Below are 13,129 nucleotides of genomic sequence, written 5' to 3'. Positions count from 1 at the left end.
ATCCAAGCCACCAGATGACTGTACCACACGAATGGCCATAGACAAGACCAGTGAGGAATTTCCCACCTGGCCCAGCCCAAGTTGCAGATTCACAGAATTTTGAGCAAATACACGATGTATTGTTTGACACCACTAAGTTTTGGGGCGGTTTTTTACACAGCAGTAGATAACTGATATAACTTACTTTCAACCATCACTCCCTGATATGGTTTAGATGTGTGTCCCCTCCAAACCTCATGTTGAAAAGTGATCCTCGGCCGGGCGCGGTGGCTCAAGCCTGTAATCCCAGCACTTTGGGAGGCCGAGACGGGCGGATCAGGAGCAGGAGATCGAGACCATCCTGGCTAACACCGTGAAACCCTGTCTCTACTAAAAATACAAAAAACTAGCCGGGCGAGGTGGCGGGCGCCTGTAGTCCCAGCTACTCCGGAGGCTGAGGCAGGAGAATGGCGTAAACCCGGGAGGCGGAGCTTGCAGTGAGCTGAGATCCGGCCACTGCACTCCAGCCCGGGCTACAGAGCAAGACTCCGTCTCAAAAAAAAAAAAAAAAAAAAAAAAAAGAAAAGTGATCCTCAATGTTGGAAGTGGGGCCTAATGGGAGGTATTGGGTCATGGCAGTGGGTCCCTCATGAATGGCTTCATGCCATCCCTTTGATTATGAGTGAGTTCCCTCTCTCTGAGTTCACATGAGATCCGGTTGTTTAAAAGAATGTGGCACCTCCACCACTCTGTCTTGCTCCTGCTCTTGCTACATGACATGCCTGCTCCCCCTTGGCCTTCTGCCATGTTTGTAAGATTCCTGAGGCCCATACCAGGAGCAGATGCCAGTGCAATGCTTCCTGTACAGCCTAAAGAATGATGAGTCAATTAAACTTCTTTTCGTTATAAATTACCCAGCCTCTATTAGTTCTTTATAGTGGTGCAAGAATAAACTGATACACTCCCAAAATTGATTTGATCTTGAAACACCTATTTTATAAATCACCTAATTCACATCTCTAGGAAGATATTTGGGGGAATGAGGAGATAGAAGTTTTCATCCTTATGTCACATAAACTTATTTAGTGTCTTAAGGAATACTATGTGAGAAAATGGGCAGTAGTGGCCTTCTTATTGAAGAAATCCTTCTCAGGAGACTGTCCTGGTGTCATATTATATTTGAACGTATGCCTGGCATCTGGAAGCAAAACTGTGCTTAAAGTATTTTTTCATCCCAACAGAGAATCAAATATGATCCTCACCATCAATAAATGCATAAGTCTATCTGTTCTTACCTTTTGTAGGTAAAATCTTCAGAAATCCAGGTACGTATGAATTGTCAGTCTTACAATTGGAGGAGTTATATTTGTTATTCCTTGGAAGTAAATATTGAGATATGACTTGCTTGCTTGTCTTTTGTAAATGTTTTCAAACCTCAATTCTATTTTATTTTATCAGCAAGTATTATAATAACTGTCTCATCATTGAAATTAGATAAACATGGCAAGTAAATCACTAAACGCTATAGGCAGCTATTAATAAGACACTTGAATCAGCAACTCTCCTAGATTATTTCAGCATTCTTCCCATGACTACTTCATATTTAATAAGATACCTTCCTCAACATACTGATTTTTTCTGAGATCCACATGTTCCAAGTCATCTTTTTTTCACATTAGGAGCAAGGAGGGATACATATCTCATGTCTCCTTGTCTTCTTTTTTTTTTTTTTTTTTTTTTTTTTTGGCCAATAAAAAGCAGTGTCTCCAAGTTGAGAACAACTACTTTCCTAAGCTGTAGTTTTATATCTTGTTGCAAATCCAAATTCTAAGCCTATTTCAAAGTCTTGCTCTAAAGCTTTAATCTTTTCCAAACATAAGGCTATTGCTTACAATGAATTTAACATGTTAACATCTCTGTAGCATCACTGGCTGTAGACATCAGCAGGGCATGCATTCATCTAAATAATTTAATTTAATAAAGCATTGGGCAAAACTCCACATTCCAAAATGTCAGTCCTACCCCATGTAATTTCAATCATTGTATACTCATTCATCTGTATTTAAAACTTTGTCTTCTTTAAGCTTAATATAAAAATTCATTTACTTCTGGAAGGAATTAATCCTTGTCAACAAACACCTGGGTTAATATTTAATAGTTCCCCGAGAGCACAGGTTTATAGGAATAAGACATGGAGAGAAGGAGGTTACAAGACAGAGAAAATTTCATACATCCATGCCTAGGGAAATTTTGTAGGCAGCTCAATTCCTCTTTATCCCACAGAAGTCACTTAAAAAGATGAGCCAATTTCTTCTAACACATAATTTCTTACAGGATCTTCCCCTCTTAAATCTAATATAATATCCTAAATTATCTCATGGCACACTAGTAAATATGCCCCAATCAGAAAACAGCTCTGAAGTTTATTATATGAGATTTTCTTGATGCCACAGGTATGGAACTCTGTGGCCCAAACTACATCTGACCGCACATATTCTCTGTCACCAGAAAATGTATGCCATAAGTATATTCTAAGATCTTTATGTTCAGCACTATAAAATGTTTTGACTGTATTGGACAGCACAAAATACTGAAAGGGAATTTAAAGGATATGAACTTGTAGTTTAAAAATATTTTCAACTACAACTTGGTGTTTAGGGAAGATTAGAGCAAAGCTTGGTACTAAATTTCCAAATAAGCTTGGATTTGGATTTCATACTAGAGACAGAAGTTCTCATCTCAGCCCAGGAGACTGGGAATAAAAACATTACTAAGATTGGAAGCAAATTTTTTTGTAAAATTACAAATATGGGTGTAAAAAGGCAAATACAGTTTCTTCTTTAAAAGACTGGAGCTTTATATTGTTGCTTAAGACAATTGGGACAATATAAGAAAGGATTGTAAAATGTTCTAAGAGAAGGGCTATGTGTTTACTCATGGACTGAATCAGCAAGTGGTTCTGCAGAGTTCACTGGGACACTTCATACTTCAAAGATTAATTGAGTTATTGCTTTCCAGAATTCTCTATTCTCTTTCCTCTCCCTTTTCAAATGCTCTCTTTCAAAGTTCAACTGAAATTCTCTCTTCAGAATGAGGTCTTCTCTGAGCATTCCAGCCCATCCAGCTATGCCTCTCCCTTCAACTCAGATACTGTTTTGGCAGATTCTACTCTAAATTATTTCGTAAGTGTGGATATGTTCTTTAAGAATAAAGGTGCCTGGACATTTATTCTTAGGAACTGGACATTGTATGTGTGTGTGTGTGTTAGGAACTGGACATTGTACATGTGTGTGTGTGTGTTAGGAACTGGACATTGTGTGTGTGTGTGTGTTGTTTTTTACCCACCATATATATTTGTGCTGTGACGTTATAACCACCTAATAGGTGCTTCCTGCCTACTGCACAAACAAAATACATTCACAAAGGCCATGACATTGCAGTAAAGAAAGAGTTTCATTGATGGAGGTTGGCCATACCATGAGGGAAACGGAATTATTATTCAAATGAATATCAAAGACTCTGAGGTTAGGGGTTTTTCAAAGGCAGCTTGAGGGGTAGGGGAATAGGGAATGGTGAGTGCTGATTGCTTGGATTGGATATAAAATCATAGGGAGTTGAAGCTGTCCTCTTGCACTGAGTCAATTCTGCATGGGCCCATGGGCGCAGTTGTGGATCACTGATAGAGCAAAAAACCTGAGAAGATATCTCAAAAGGCCAATCTTGGAGTCTACAATGGTGATATTATCTGCAGGAAACATTGGGGAAGTTGCATATCTTGTGACCTATGGAAAAATGGCTGGCAATCTTTTATGTCTACACCTTAACAGAATTCCTCTACTCCTCCTAGCCTGGTGGTCTCTCATTAGCTTTACAAAGGTGGTTGAGTTTTGGGGAAGGGCTATTATCACTTAAACAATAAACCAAATATCTCCCAAAGTAGCTTGACCTAAGCCTAGTAATAATTAAGGGAAGATAAAGGCAAGACAGGGATTGGTTAAATCAAATCCTTTCACGCTGTAATTTTCTCACGGTTATACTTTTTGCCAAGGTGGTCTCATAGTCTGTCCTGACCAAGGCATCAGATGGTGTGAGTTTAAGCCCCATCACTGCCAAATAGCAGCTGTTTGACCTTTGACTAGCCACTTAGACTCTCAGCGTCAGTATTTTTATCCAGAGAATGGAGACGGAAGACTTTCTTTCTGCCGTCATCCGCATGTTGTGAAGATTAAAGAAGACATTGTGAATGAAATTGCATCATCAGTTATAAATAACTTCCATGATGTGAGGTTCTGCTGGCACGTTTGGTACTCAAAAGTTAGTGACTGAAGGAATAATGGATAAATCTAAACGCTCTCTAGAGTTATACAGTATTATAAAGTATATAGTCACATTGAACAGGTTATGTTGAACAAGTAAGATTATTAATAAACATAGGTGATCAATGAGACAATTTATTAGCACATAGATCATTAATGGCACAATTAGCACAATTAGGCATACCAGCCGAGGCAAGACAATTGGACGCTCTCCTTTGAATCTGCTGAAGGTCTCACTCCTTTTAAGAGCAGGAAGGTACACTAAGATACACTGGTACTTATGCAGAAAAAGCGTCATGCCATAATAGAAACACTTTATGAATTAATATCTAGACCCAGACTCACTTCATGTTTCTTGCTCCATTCCTACTTGTTTGTGTTACTTACTAGCTCTGTGACCCTTATTCAATTTATTTTATCCATCACAGACTCAGTTTCTTATTTCAAAGAATAATTTTCAAAAAATATGTTACACAAATACAAAAAGTATTTAACTCATAAATGAGACTATCAGTAAGATAGTAATGCTAGTTCAAAGAGCATTGGAAAATTAATTATATATAAAAATTAAGAATAATGAATTTAGTTTATAATAGCATATGAATATGACTCATTGACTGTAAAAAAATATTACTACACTAATGCAAAGTGTTAGTTATTAGAGAAACTGGAGGGGATGCTGTATATAGGAGGAGAGGATGAGAAGGTATAGGGAAACTCTCTGTATTTTCCACTAATTCTTTCTGTAAAGCCAAAACTGCTCAAAATAGTGTATTTAAAAAATAAAAATAATATGGTTTAAATAAAATTTTGAGTAAAATGTATAAATGTTCTACAGAGTAATAAATCCATATCCTTGGGGTTTTCTAGTAAAAAGAAATCCTTTGCATCTTTAACAGACAAAATGATCAAGTTAACATATAATTTCATAATGCCAGAACTTTAATCAGTAATACATAGCACAGTCAAAAACAAGTATATTCTCTTAGAAATAATCTTTAATGGCCTATTAAATAATGCCCCAGTATGACACTAGAAGGACATGACCCCACCCTTTGTCTTATTTTTCAATTTTGAATAAGATTTTCTTAATTCTTTTGTTATTGTTGTTGTGATGATGATGTTTCCTCTGGGCTTTTCTATCTCCAGCATGTTGCAGCTTTCATCTTGAACTCTGACTTGACTTCTCATCTTTCTTCACACTCTTGGATGCTCCCCAGTCTAGTTATGAAATGGCCCTCACTTTGTTTTATCCTCTTGGCATTGGCATCCCAAGAACCCTCCTCAGCTTCTGATTCTTCACTGGCCTGTGCTCGGCCTAAGATATGACTCTGGGTCCCTGGAAACTGCTGAGTCAAAAGAGTGACAAGAGACAGCAAGAGCCTAGAATACAAAGAAATATAAAGAGCACCGTCTACTTTATTTACTAATCGCCCTGCTTCTGTCGCCTCCAGCACCTCTCCTTGCTCAGAAAACCATCATGAAACAGGGGCTCAGTGCATAAACCAAATTTGGCTAGACCTGAGATTAGTTGGTCAATCATCTTACAAAAATCAAATTGTGCAAAATCCTGTCTTAGGAAGAATTGACGAGAAAGGCAAAAATAACATTGGACATGTAATAAAAGACAAAACCAACCATCCCAGAAATGGACTAATGGCAAGTTAAACTGCCTGAGTAAAAAGAGAAAATAACTGAGTTCTGGGCTCTGTGGTACAGTTAACAAACTGGTAGAGGATAGAAGTTAAAGGTGTAGCTTTGAAATTCAAAATAAGTTTATGTCTTTATTTGACCAATTATTAGATATTAACCTGAACATGGACAATTTGCTTAATTTCTGTGCCTTAGTTTTCTCATAAGTAAAATGGAGACAATAGTAGTACCTATCTCGAAGAGTTGTTTTGAGGATTAAATGTGTTAATAAAGTAAAGCCCTTAGCCCTTAATAAATATTCAAACTATGTTAATAGCATTATCTTTGGTCTTTATAAACCATTTCTCCTTCCTGAGCCTTAGACCTCTCATCTATAGACCAAATATAACAATATGGTCTTGACTGGAACCCAAGGAATGTAGTACGTTCCTCATAAGGTACCAGTTTCAAGTGAAAATCTGGGGTCAGAAGTGATGTCATTAAGTAACTAAACTGATAAGTAACTTCAAGTAGCATTTTATTTTACATAAAGATGAATGTCTTTTTGAGCAGATGCATGAAAATTTTACATTAATTTTAAAAAGGAAATGAGACACGATGGGATATTTAACAAGCAGTGCCCATTTAAAGCTATGTCATCCCTTCCTTATCCCCTCCACTTCCCTAAGGAGGGTAGGTTTGCTCTCTTTTACCCTTGGGAATATTTGTGTATAAGAGTATGAGATGCAATAGTTTATTAAAAGCTACTAAGTACTTAGCAAACATAAAGTGTTGCTAGATGCAGCATCATAAAACAAAGAATGAGATATGACTAAATATCACAGGTGAAGAATAAGTCCAAATTTTTCATAAGTGATGAGAGCTGTGAAATGGTAGCAACTTTGGAGGCAGAGGGAGACAAAAGAGCTTATGAGAGAGCTGAGATTTGAAGAAATATTGGGATAGGCTGTAAGAAAAAAAGTTATCCAAAAAGGACCAGTAAAAACATACCATTCATATCCTCCTGTGATAACTGCTGGAGCCCCAAGTGTAATACAGCTAATGAACTCTTTGGACAAGTTAAACCATGAGTTTTTGGTTTTGTTTTGTTTTCTCTCACATAGGTGGCTAATACCTTGATGACCTGGTGAACTAACAGTTGCTGATCTCAAACCATACACTGTAAGGTCAAGCACAGTATGATAGATAATTTGCTTTGGTATCTGTTTATTTGTATTCAATTAGAAATTAGAATTGTCAAGCTCAGAAATGGGAATTTGATGGATATTTCTATAAAGTAATGTGATGCAATCAGAATCTAAGAGGCATTACTCAGGCTCCAGGATGTTAGGAGAACACTAAATCGAGTAGCTATGAATGGAAAATATGTATGTAATTTTTTATTACTCTGAGGCCATGGGCCAGTACTCTAGCAATCAGATTGGGTATAGGAAGTATAGAGCCCATAAGATTTTGGTCTTGGTAAGTTAAACAGTGAAGCTTGAGACCAGCCTAGTCAACATGTTGAAATCCTATCTGTACTAAAAATGCAAAAATCAGCCAGGCATGGTGGCACACACCTGTAATCCCAGTTACTTGGGAGGCTGAGGCAGGAGAATCGCTTGAACCTGGGAGGGGGAGGTTGCAGTGAGCTGAGATTGCGCCATTGCACTCCAGCCTGGGCATTGGAGTGAGACCCTGTCTCAAAAACAAACTAACAGTGAAGCTTATGCTTTCCTGTGCCACAGTTGTGCATGCATTCTACGTTTCTACCCAGTGGTAGAATCTTTTTTTTCAACTTAAATTATTATCTAGGAGTTACTATCCCTGCTAGAGCAGTGGTTTTAAACCAGGGGGAATTTTGCCTCCCAAGGTCATATATGGAAATATCTGAACACAACTGGCACAACTAGAAGAGGGTGAGCTACTCACATCTAGTGTGTAGAACCCAGGCATGCTGCTAAACACCCTACAAAACACAGGGCAGCACTCCACAAATATCTTATCCAGCCCCAAATGTCAATCATGTTGAAATTGACAAATGTATGCTAGAGGGAGCAGTTTTCCATGGTTTCCTTCTCCCCAGACTTAGCTAGCACAGACCCAACAAAACAAAGTAAATAGCATACAACTTAGAGTAAAGAGCTCAAGTAAAAAGAAAAGGGGGTACTATTCCCAGAATTTTTAAATTGGAAACCAGCCCTTCTCAGATTGTATTAAAAAGAAACAAAGTTTCTGCAGACTCTGGTAATAAAGGCTGTAAATAAAGTGAATGTTGAGCACATGTAAGGGATAATTACAATTTTCTACAAAGAATAAAGTACTTGTTATGTAAAAGTGATATCCCATGACAAACAAGTGTAAAGAACCACAGGAAAGATAAATCTGCAGAATTTAACAATGCAGGAGGAAGACACAAGACCAGCCAGATCATCATTAATTTTTTATGAGGTGGGAACTGAGAGTACACACTGCAGTTTGTTGTATTTTATGCTTACGTTCTCATAGACTTCCAAAGTTAGTATTGTAAAAGATTAAAGATAGTTGCAAATTGTTTGACTCTCCTTCCTTGAAGAGATGGGCTCCATATCACCTTCACTTGAAATTGGGAGGCCTTTGTGATTGCTTGACCAGTAGAATAGAGTTTCTGAGCCCAGGCCTAAGGAGACTAATAGCTTTCACTTGCTATCTTTTGGAGGACTCTTTCTGAGAATCCAGGGTGTCTCTGAAAAAAATCTAATGTACTCTGAAAATGCCATGCTGTAAGAGTCACATGTAGGTATTCTGGTCAATAGCACCAGATGAGTCCAACCTTCCATCCATCCCCACCAAACTTGCAGACATGTAAGTAAAGCTGTCGTGGACATTCCAGACCATCGTATCTGCCCGCTGATACCACAGAGTGACATTTGTAAACACCACATCAAAACAAATGGCCAGCTGAGTCCTGAATAAATTTCTGATCAAAAAAAAAGTCAGATATAATAAAATATTTGTTGTTTTAAGACATTAAGTTTTGAGGTATTTATTATGTAGTAATACATAAACAGAAAAATTCTGTTATTGTACTTATGAAATAGCATTTTAAAGAATTCCTCTCTAGGTATTGATATATATGTAGATATAAAAATTGAATGGTCTGTGCCTGACCATGACATATTCTTATGCTGAAAAGAAAACAGCAGATAAACATCCCACTTTATAGTTTGTTTATTTCAACTGAGGTGAGATTTAAGATTGCAGAATTATAGCATGGCTTGTGGCAAAAGGCACAGCTTTCAACTTAGAGATAAGGCTGATAAAACGGAATTAAGTTCCCACCAGGTATGGAAACACTGCCAGCTTAAATCAACTTGGTTTAGAATTCGTTGCCTCTTATGCAGACTAATCAGGACGCTTGTTAATCGCAAAGATATCCTTTATTATTGTTCTTCAGAACTCTGTCTTTCCTACTTGGAAACTTTGTCAGATCTTGATTTGTTTATCTTTTACCTTGACCAGGAAAACCCACAAAAAAACAAGACAAATTTAAAAACCTATCTTTTAATGCTCTCCACTGCTTGTGATTTTCCAAAAAAGAGTAAGTTGTTTCTCTAGCTTGTTAGTACTGATGGGGAAAGATTGTACTCCAGGAGGTCGAGAGAGAGAGGAAGCCAATGCTAGATCATGGGCGGTGAGGGACTGGTTCAGCCAGAGAGGGAGAGTTGTGAGACCAACTGGGAATAATAGTTCTTTCCTGCTTAGGCATGTCCTTTGCAGTAACCCCATGCCTACGATATATTCTAGTTTGATCCACTAGAGATGTCAAAAATAAGTTTATTCAGAATTACATTCTCTCTGAGTTTTCTCCAGAAAAAGAACATTCTTATGTCCTGGAATTATTCTTCATGCCACTTCATATTCAAGTTTTCTTCTTTCAGAAAAATATTCTTTTTTAAGTATGAGGCCCATAATTGAACAGACCAGTACATAGCGGAGCAGGATTGTCACCTTCACGTTCTTGATCATGATGCATCTTTCAATGAAGTGCAAGATGGCTTGGGCCTTTTATGTAAAGGGCACATTGTTAATAGCTAATAAATAACAAAAGCTACCTTATACCTCTGTACTATTTGTTATATCTTACCTCATCAGATATGTAGCAACCTAAAAGAATATCTGAATAAGTGAGTCATTTGTTCTGAGCAACATTTCTGGAGGCCAACTATCAGATAGAAAGGTGTAATTAGATCAAACTCCAACCCTAGATACTCAGCTCTAGGGAAGACATCTAACTACTGCAAGCAAGAGGGTAGTTTGTTAAGCTTCTGATCCATGACAACTAGTGGGTCAAAAGACATAAAATGAATAATTTGAAAACAAATAGAATTAAGGTTCATGGATGTCCTAATTAGGCATGTCTAGTGGTAAGCATGTTTTTATTTATTTAATGTAGGTATAATTTTTTAGAAATGAAAATGGATGGATGAATTAGTCAGCTTTAGTGGAATGTGAACTGTATAAACGCAAGCAAGTCAGTATCCAGACAGAATGAGAAACTCTTGCCTTAACATAGCGGGCAGCTGGTAGTAAAATAAAATCTTGTTTTTCTTGTCAAAGTTTGGGCTGTTAGACAGAGGGAGGAAAAAGAAAAATATACCTTTATTATCAGTGTGTATGTATGTGTAAAGGCAATAAGAAATCCTGTTGCCGTTGCTTTCACTCTACGGTCAAACATGAAAGAAAATTTTTAAACGAAACTGTAAGTTAACCCGGCCAAGAGTGGATGATTAGCAGTGGATGATTCAAAGGCCCCAAAGGCTGTTTAACCAGTAGGAAGTCACAGAAGACCAGTTTCTGCATGGACATGTGTGCACGCACACATTAACTGTTGGGTCTTCTTGCAATAGAAAATTCATGGATTCCATCATCATTATTTTAGTCCATTTGTGCTGCTATAAGAAAATACCTCAGACTGGATAATTTATAAAGGACAGAAATTTATTTTCTTACATATTTGGAAGCTGAGAGTCCAAGATTATAGTACCATCGGGTTCAGTTGTCTGGTAAGGGCTGCATTCTCTAGAGGGTGGAAATGCTATGTCCTCATCTGATGGAAGGCAGAAGGGCAAGTTAGGCAAACTGCATAATCCCATTCACGAGAGAGGAACCCTCATGGCCTAATCACCTCTTAAAAGGCCCCACCTTCTAATACTCTCACACTTTCACAGCACCTGAGTTTTGGATGGGCCACATTCAAACCACAGCAATCATGAATGCATATACTCTTATATGAAAGGATTTGCTTGCATAATGATCTCCTTTATGAAATCTTACCTCATCTACAGAGTATTGTATTCTGAAAACCTAACACACTAATGTTGCTAAGAAAATCAAGAATAAAGATATTTACCTTTATTGATAGTCTTCATCATATGTTTATAGCTTCTAATTGAAACTGTAGGTTTCCATTAAATGAATAACACATCTGTGGACTGACAACAGGCATGTTAGCACAGAAAACACTACTGAGTAGGCTCTTTGATTGTATGGATGGGCTGTAAGTTATGTGTATAAAAGTTATAGGATTGGTGGCTTACCTACATAGTAAAACTAAAACTTTAAGTGCATGTTAAGGCTTTCAGTGTAATCAAATGTATCCAATAAGGCCACCATTCCCTGAAACATTTTGTGAAATATATTCATAAAATATTGCAGACTCTATGGAACAGCCTCAAGATACAGCAACTCTTTGGATGTGTCCCAAACAAAGTCCTTGGAACTTATTTGAGTAAATATGATGGGTTATCAAACTGAGTCGTGATGCTTGGGGACAAAAACATAGGACGCAGATACTGAAGAGGAATTTTCAACATGACTAATTACCTGATTCTAAAGGCAGTTCAAAGAGAGGTGTTCGAAATATTTAAACAACGGTAACATTATTTGTGTAGGGCATGCTTTGATGGAGTAACAATTTACATGGTTACATTCTGATTTTTTCAAAAATTCTCATTATTTCTGAGTAGTATCTTAATGCTCCAGTTGTAATAGCCAAAGCCTAATCCATACATCTCTATTTTAAAAAAATTGTAGTGCCAGATGGCACAGATGACCAGGAACAAGCAGCATTTTAATTCATTAGACATGCATTAGAGAAAATATATACTCAATGAATAAACCATTGCATTATCAGGCTTGATGCCAGTTTATGATCTTTGCATCATGTAGAGTGTGGTACAATTATTTTCACATTCTGTTACCTGTAACATTACTTTATCTCTTTTGTTTCATTAAATAACAAATGTCTTAAGGTCTATATCTTTTGTAACTTTCCAACTTCATTCATTCAGGTCAATAAAATTTTATAGAGCAAGTGCTATCTGCTAGGCACTGTTCTGTTCCCTAGAGATATAGCAGTGAGATAGACAAGATTCTGCCTTTGAGAGATAAAATGTTACTGATTGCTTATTAGATTAAATATTAAGATTAATATGAAGTGCTGTAATGTAAGTTTTCATTTAGCTGCATGTGATGTACACTTTCTCCTCCACAATGTAAAGGGTGAGGTTTATTTTGCAAACCTCTCTCACAACCCATTACCTTCCAAGGAAAGCACAGTCATGCCTTTATTTTTTTTTTTTCTTAACGTGAAATGAAGATATAGATAATTCTGAGGACAAGTTGCAATAACACCTGCTATAAGCAAATGAATACCGCAATGTCATATCATGAAAAGGGCAGTAAAAGAAATAAACATTGTTATTAAAGAGAATAATGGTGGGTGGTAACTATTTATTGCTCTGTATAAAATTTCACATGAACGTAGAATTCCTGTACCTTGTTCTGGTAGTATCATCCTATCAGAAATTGGCTCTCAGCAGTGGTATTAATGGGAGGTTGTTGGTTTTGTGTGTGCGTGTGTGTGCGTGTGTGTGTATGTGTGTGATTTCTCTTCAAAGGCTTGTAATATGTTACTAAAAAAACTCGTTAATTTCTTTCAACACATTTTAATAACTTTTAATAAGCTTTATTAACTTCTGATTAACATTCTTCAAAATGAATCTACTCTATTCATGTATTTATCTAAACTGTATATGAATTTATTTTTCTTTCCATTCTCTAAAAGATTCTGTGATCTATGAAACCAACTGACCCTGAACCCTCCAGTCTCTAGGAACATTCTTTCTTTAATATTAAATAATAATAATAAGTATACTCAA

General features: G+C 37.0%; 1 long non-coding RNA gene across 1 annotated transcript; it reads right to left on the bottom strand.

Annotated features, from left to right (window-relative positions):
• Positions 1-7,484: 7,484 nt before the first annotated feature.
• Positions 7,485-12,893, bottom strand: LOC141408324 (uncharacterized). The gene is made up of 2 exons (XR_012422125.1): positions 11,320-12,893; positions 7,485-11,016 (listed from the first exon to the last, which is right to left on the bottom strand). It is a non-coding gene; the product is annotated as an uncharacterized lncRNA (long non-coding RNA).
• Between the last annotated feature and the right edge of the window lie 236 nt (positions 12,894-13,129).

The sequence above is a fragment of the Macaca fascicularis genome, chromosome 13 (assembly GCF_037993035.2).
Source record: "Macaca fascicularis isolate 582-1 chromosome 13, T2T-MFA8v1.1".
NCBI lineage: Eukaryota > Metazoa > Chordata > Mammalia > Primates > Cercopithecidae > Macaca > Macaca fascicularis.
This window is presented reverse-complemented; position numbering and strand designations above follow the sequence as displayed.